Genomic DNA, 6,855 nt, shown 5'->3' with positions numbered 1-6,855 from the left:
AAGCATAGCAAAGTCATAGCAACATCAATCTCAGAACATAGTGGGTACTAGGGATCAAACCTAACAAAAATAACTTGATTACATGGTAAATCTCATCCAACCCATCACCGTCCAGCAAGCCTACGATGGAATTACTCACGCACGGCGGTGAGCATCATGAAATTGGTGATGGAGGATGGTTGATGATGACGACGGCGACGAATCCCCCTCTCTAGAGCCCCGAACGGACTCCAGATCAGCCCTCCCGAGAGAGATTAGGGTTCTGCGGCGGCTCCGTATCGAAAACGCAATGAAACTTTCTCTCTGATTTTTTCTCCCTGAACATGAATATATGGAGTTGGAGTTGAGGTCGGTGGAGGTCCAGGGGGCCCATGAGATAGGGGGGCGCGCACAGGGGGAGGGGGCGCGCCCCCCACCCTCGTGGATAGGGTGTGGGCCCCTTGTCTTGATTCTTTCGCTAGTATTTTTTATATTTTCCAAAAAGTGCCTCTGTGGATTTTCAAGACATTCCGGGAACTTTTCTTTTCTACACATAAAACAACATCATGGCAGTTCTGCTGAAAACAGCGTCAGTCCGGGTTAGTTTCATTCAAATCATGCAAGTTAGAGTCCAAAACAAGGGCAAAAGTGTTTGGAAAAGTAGATACGTTGGAGACGTATAAGGAGCTCCAAGGGTCTCTTCGAATAGACGATAGTCGTGGGAGGGTGAGCCTTCTCATGTAACTTTCCTTCGATACAAGCGCTGCAAGCACGATCTTTGGCAAATCCAACATTCGTTAGTCCATGGACATGGTCCCCCTTGAGAAGACTTTGGAAAAAATCTCATGTTGACATGGGCTAAACGGTGATGCCAAAGCCACCCCACATCAACTTTAGCCATTAGGCATGTCGCGGTCTTAGTGGGTTGCTCCGAAAAGTTAATCACATAAAGTCCATTCTCGACATGCCCAACAAAGGCTACTTAAAGAGTCTTGCTCCACAAGAGGGCCACGGTATCAATATCAAAGAATGTGGCAAAGCCCATGAGTGCAAGTTGACGAACGGAAAGTAAATTGTATGCAAGGGACTCAACAAGCATGACTTTCTCGATCGTGAGATCTGAGAAATGACAACCTTGCCAAGACCCAATAACTTAGAAGACGAGGCATCACCCCACTCGACATTGGTGGGCATAGATGGAATCTTGTGCACGTCCACCACCAAGTCCTTGCTTCCGGTCATATGATCTGTGGCTCCACTATCGAGCAACCATGATCCCACACCAGAAGCAAACACCTACAAGAGATCAATGCTTGATTTTAGGTACCCATTTTGTAATGGGTCCTTTGATGTTAGTAACAAGGGTCTTAGGAACCCAAATAGAACATTCAATGTACTCATAAGGAGAACCAACAAATTTAGCATAAACATGCCCATCACTAGAACGACATAACACATAAGAAGGGTTAAAGTCGCCGGCTTTGTTGGAAGGGGTGGCATTGCCCTTCTTGACACCACCACCCTTCACATTGTTCTTCTTCTCCTTAGGAGCACCCTCTCCCTCCTTCACAAAATTATGCTTGAGAGGAGGAGGTCGTTTGGCCTTGTCATTTTTCTTCTTGTTCTTGGACTTGGGCGCGAACCCAACTCCCTCCTTGGCCACAACTTCCTTTTGATTGCTCAAAAGTTCGTTGAGATTCCTCTCACCTTGTATGCAAGACACAAGGCCTTTCTCAAGTTTCTCCTTCAACTTGGCATTCTCCTCCACAAGGTGCACATGCTTACAACACGTGTTAGTAGCATTTGCATTATCAATTAAGACCATATGATGAAAAGTGGCTTTCTCCTTGGTTAGCTTCACTTGGAGTTGATCATGAGTCTCCTTGAGGCTAGCAAGATCACCCTTCAAGGCCTTGTGAGCCTTGTCAAGTGTATCAAACTCCTCCTTGAGTCTAGCATGGTCAACCCCAAGTTTAGCCTTCCGGAATTGAGCACACGAGATACAAAAAGAGCATGATCAAGATCTTTCTTTAATTTAGCATGGTCATCGTTGTGTGACTCCTCAAGAGTCAAACGATGAACACGCTCTTCCTCAAGTGCATTAGAGAGATCCTATATCTCATTGGCATAGTCACGACTATGACCTTCCATCTTAGAGATGGTTTCTTCATGAGCCTCGATCATATCATTGGCTTCACCAAGTTGTTCCAAGAGAGCAACGAAGTGCTTCTTGGATTTTCCCTTGAGCTTACTCATAAAAGACTCTAATTCATTTACTTCCTCATTGGACTCCTCACTTTCATCAATGCAATCCGTCAAGGAAGGATTAGTAATGATGGTATTTTTGATGTTGGGGGTTACCTTGTTGGTGGCTTTGGCCATGAGGCACTTGGCGGTGATGTTCTCGTTGGGTGAATCGAAGAGGGACACCCATGGAGTTGTGGCAATGGCAACGAGGCCATGGCCATGGCTTCACCATCTTCATCATCATCATCATCCTCATTGTACTCTTCTTGTGCCACCAACCCTTTGGTCGGAGTCTTCTTGGTGAAGTTGTTCTTGTTGGGGAAGGACTTGGCTTTGTCTTTTCGAATGAGCTTGCCACCATTGTCTTCCCGCTTCTCGTAAGGGCACTCTGCAACAAAGTGACTCACATTGCCACAATTGTAACATGTTCCCACACGTTGCTTGCCCTTGATGCCACTAGAGTTGTTCTTGTTGAAATTGGGCCTTGAGTTCTTCTTGCTCCAAAACTGCCTTGAAGCGAGAGCCATGTGCTCATGGTAATCATATTTCGTGTCTTCGGGGTCGCTCTCCTCATCTTACTCTTCTCCCTCTTCTTCCACACTAGCCTTGGCCTTCAAGGCAAGGTTGGGCTTCTTTGCTCTCTGAGAACGCAACACCGCATTGTCGACGGTCTTGTCCAAGATCCTCATCACTACAAACTTATCCAACACTTCACTTGAGGTCAAGGTGTGGAAGTCCGGCCTTTGACGGATGACAGAGGACATGGCCTTGTGGTAAGGCATCATGGCCTTGAGGAACTTGCGCTTGATCCAATTGCCATCTGTATCCTTGCTCCCATGATCTCGGAGTGAGACCGCGAGAGTGTTTAATCTCCGGTAAAGCTCGCCGAGGTTCTTCATCTTCATTCATTGCAAACTCATCGGCTTCATCCTGCACCACTTCATAGTTGGAGCATTGAATGCTTGCGCTTCCCTTGTAAATGGAAACAACATGGTGCCATGCTTCCTTGGCCATGGTGAACGGTCGGAGATGCGAATATCTTCGGATGGAATTGCATCTTGTATGACGAAGAGAGCATTCTTGTTGAATTGATGGTCCACGGCTTCTCTAGGGGTGAAGTTGCTTGGGTCATGCGGATAGAAACCTTGCTCAATGATTCTCCAAAGATTAGTATTAACATGATTTAAATGACGTTTAAAGCGATAGACCCAAGAGTCAAAATCCTCATTTTTCACAATCTTAGGAGGAGGACCAACATGATTCAAATGAGTGGAGGGAACCGGTCCTCCATAAGTAGGTGGATGTTCAACATGGGCAAAGATGCCGCTACCATTTCTACCACTAGATAAAGGAACTTTATTGTAAGAAGCTTCCCCCTTATCGGAGTTAGCAGTTGCCACCTTGTTAGTGGGAGCGACCACTTCCAACGGTGCGGTGGATAACTTAAGACCATCAAGAAACTCCTTGAACATGCCTTTGACCTCGGTCGCCATGAAGGTTTTCAATGTGTCCAAAGCCACATTGAATTCCTCACGTGAGATCGGGGAACCCCCATCAGCCGTAGATGAAGAAGGATTCATACCGGGGTGCTCCTCCTCGCCGTCTATGGTGTCAACCATACTCTTAGGACGGTAAAGTCCTTAATAAAGAGGCGTGGCTCTGATACCAATTGAAAGGAACGATATAGTTGACTAGAGTGGGGGGTGAATAGGCAACTAACAATTTTTAGCTTTTCTTTACCAAATTAAACTTTGCATCAAAGTAGGTTGTCTAGATATGCAACTAGGTGAGCAACCTATATGATGCAACAACAACAAGAACACAAGCAAGCAAAGGATATAACACAATATAGCTTGCACAAGTAAAGGTGAGAGATAACCAAAAGTGGAACCGATGGAGACGAGGATGTGTTACCGAAGTTCCTTCGCTTTGAGGGAAAGTACGTCTCCGTAGGAGCGGTGTGGAGGCACAATGCTCCCAAGAAGCCACTAGGGCCACCGTATTCTCCTCACGCCCTCACACAATGTAAGGTGTCGTGATTCCACTATTGGTGCCCTTGGAGGCGGCGACGGAACCTTTACAAACAAGGTTGGGGCAATCTCCACAACTTAATTGGAGGCTCCCAATGACACCATGAAGCTTCACCACGATGGACTATGGCTCCGTGGTGACCTCAACCGTCTAGGGTGCTCAAACGCCCAAGAGTAACAAGATCGGCAAGGGATTAGTGGGGGGAATCAAATTTCTCTTGGTGGAAGTGTAGATTGAGGCCTTCTCAACCAATCCATAGAGAATCAACAAGTTTGATTGGCTAGGGAAAGAGATCGGGCAAAAATGGAGCTTAGAGCATCAATGGAGCTTGGGGATGGAAGAGGTAGTCAACTCGGAGAAGAAGACTCCCCTTTTATAGTGAAGGGGACAAATCCAAACGTTATCGGCTTAACCAGCCCGAGACATGCGATACTACCGCACCAGACAAGCGGTACTACCGCTAGGAGGTGTGGTACTACCGCACCTACGGCAGATACCAGAAGAAGCCCTTTTGCGTTGACGCTACGAGCGATAGAACCGCTGGAGCGGTACTATCGTGCGCCCTTGCGGTACTACCGCAAGGCAGGGTTCGACTGGGCTGGGAAGGCACGGATGAATAAAATTACATATGTGACTACTTCCGCTAAGTTTCGATGAGTGCAAAAATCCGGCACGGTACTATAGCTCACAGGGAGCGGTACTACCGCGTAGGGTGCGGAAGTAAAAAATTACTTCCTCCCCTACGTCCATTCATGCCACAGTACTGGGCCAGAGGCCACGGTACTACCGTGATCCAGGAGCGGTACTACCGCGTACGCGGTACTACCGCTGCCCTGGGCAGTACTACCGTGGCCCATTGCGGTACTACTGCTCCCTTAAGCAGTACTACCGTGAGCCACAGATCGGTAGCACTTGGGAGGCCAACATTCTTTGCGATGACAAGGGAAACAACTGGAGCTCCAAAATGCAAGGAAATGTGGTGCAAAGGAACAGATGTGTACGTGTTGATTCCATCCTAACCTTTCCGAAGCGGACCCCCTCTTAATAGTATGGGTTTCCTATGACTCAATTTCACCAAAAAGAAACATAGAGAAATGTCGTCTTTGAATGAACTCCGAGGGGCACGAAATCGTCTTGTGCCTATACATGAGATACCTGAAATGCTCAATACACACGATTAGTCCGTAAATGCATTGTCATCAATCACCAAAACCATTTAGGAAGAAATATGCCCTTACAAGGGGCGAAGCCAAGATTTGGGTATAGGGGGGCCAAGTAAACTTGATACAAGAAAAAAAAACTCAAGGATTTTTTTAAGGTAATACCATATTGATGTGTCACTTCGACGCAATTAAAGTATACTTCAATTTGTATTAGTTAAAGTTTACCCTGCAATTGCCAGTAAGATTAAAATTACAAAAAAATCAGCAGAAGATGCCCTAATTGCTAGATAATTCCCTTTTCAGTGTAGATTATCATGCAATTCAGCAGACGGCTTCAATTGGATCGGGACTGATAACTTGCACATTAGCCCCATTAAGAATATCAGTAGGCAGAGAACTCAAAACAATATGCATAAAGATTGAATTAATGTTTGTGATGTTTGGGGCGCTTTTATTTTTATGACCTCTAAGCAGATCAAACAAAAGAAATTTAAAATGAATTAGCATCGTAAATCACCATTAAAATAACTACAATTGGATATAGAAATTTCTATGCATCTAATATGAGAGTTGAGAGAGATTATCCGCAGAAAAAGATTAGTAGACAGTACTGATGCTCTAAGCTGAGAATTGACAGAGTGTAGTCTGCAGGTCGCTCATCTTGGAGTCGGTGTTTGTTGATTTAATCAGAGTCAAATCTGATCTTGGGCAGGGAGCGCAAGAGGCATTTCCTATTTGGCGCCAGAGGCACCAGTTAACGTGCATTTTCGTTAACTGGCGCCTGTGGCGTCCGTAAATAGGCCGGCCCATCTAGCTGTCGATTGACATTTTCTTTTTTAAAAATTATATGAATTTTTTTGAATATCTACGATTTTTTTAAAAATTTCAACAGTTTTTTTCAGATTGATGCATTTTTTTGAATATCAATGAACTTTTTCGAATATTGATGAACTTTTTTGAAATTTGATGAACATCTTTTGGAAAATGGATAAACCTTTTTTTATCTATGAGTTTTTTTTCAGTTCAATGAACTTTTTATAAAAATAAATGAACTTTTTTTGAATTTCTATGAACTTTCTTGAAACTTAATAAACTTTTGCTAAATTGGATGAACTTTTTTTCAATTTGAATGAACATTTTTTCAAATTGATGAACTTTTTTAAAAATTGATGAACTTTTTTAAAGATATGATTTTTTTTTCAAACGAATGAACCTTTTTACTTTAAATCTATAAACCTTTTTGATTTCATATTTTTATTTTCGTAACAAATAAATTAAAAAGAAACTGGGGCGGCATGCTAGTGGGCCAGCCCTAATCCCCTCAAATCATGCGTTAAGGACGTCGGGGGCTAGGGTAATAACGTCATGTGGTAGTACTAGGAAGAGCGGAGGCCATAAGTGTGATTGGGCTTTATTATGGGCCCATTTCCTTTTA

This window comes from Triticum dicoccoides, chromosome 7B, assembly GCF_002162155.2.
Source record: "Triticum dicoccoides isolate Atlit2015 ecotype Zavitan chromosome 7B, WEW_v2.0, whole genome shotgun sequence".
Lineage (NCBI taxonomy): Eukaryota > Viridiplantae > Streptophyta > Magnoliopsida > Poales > Poaceae > Triticum > Triticum dicoccoides.
Note: the sequence above shows the minus strand (reverse complement) of the source record.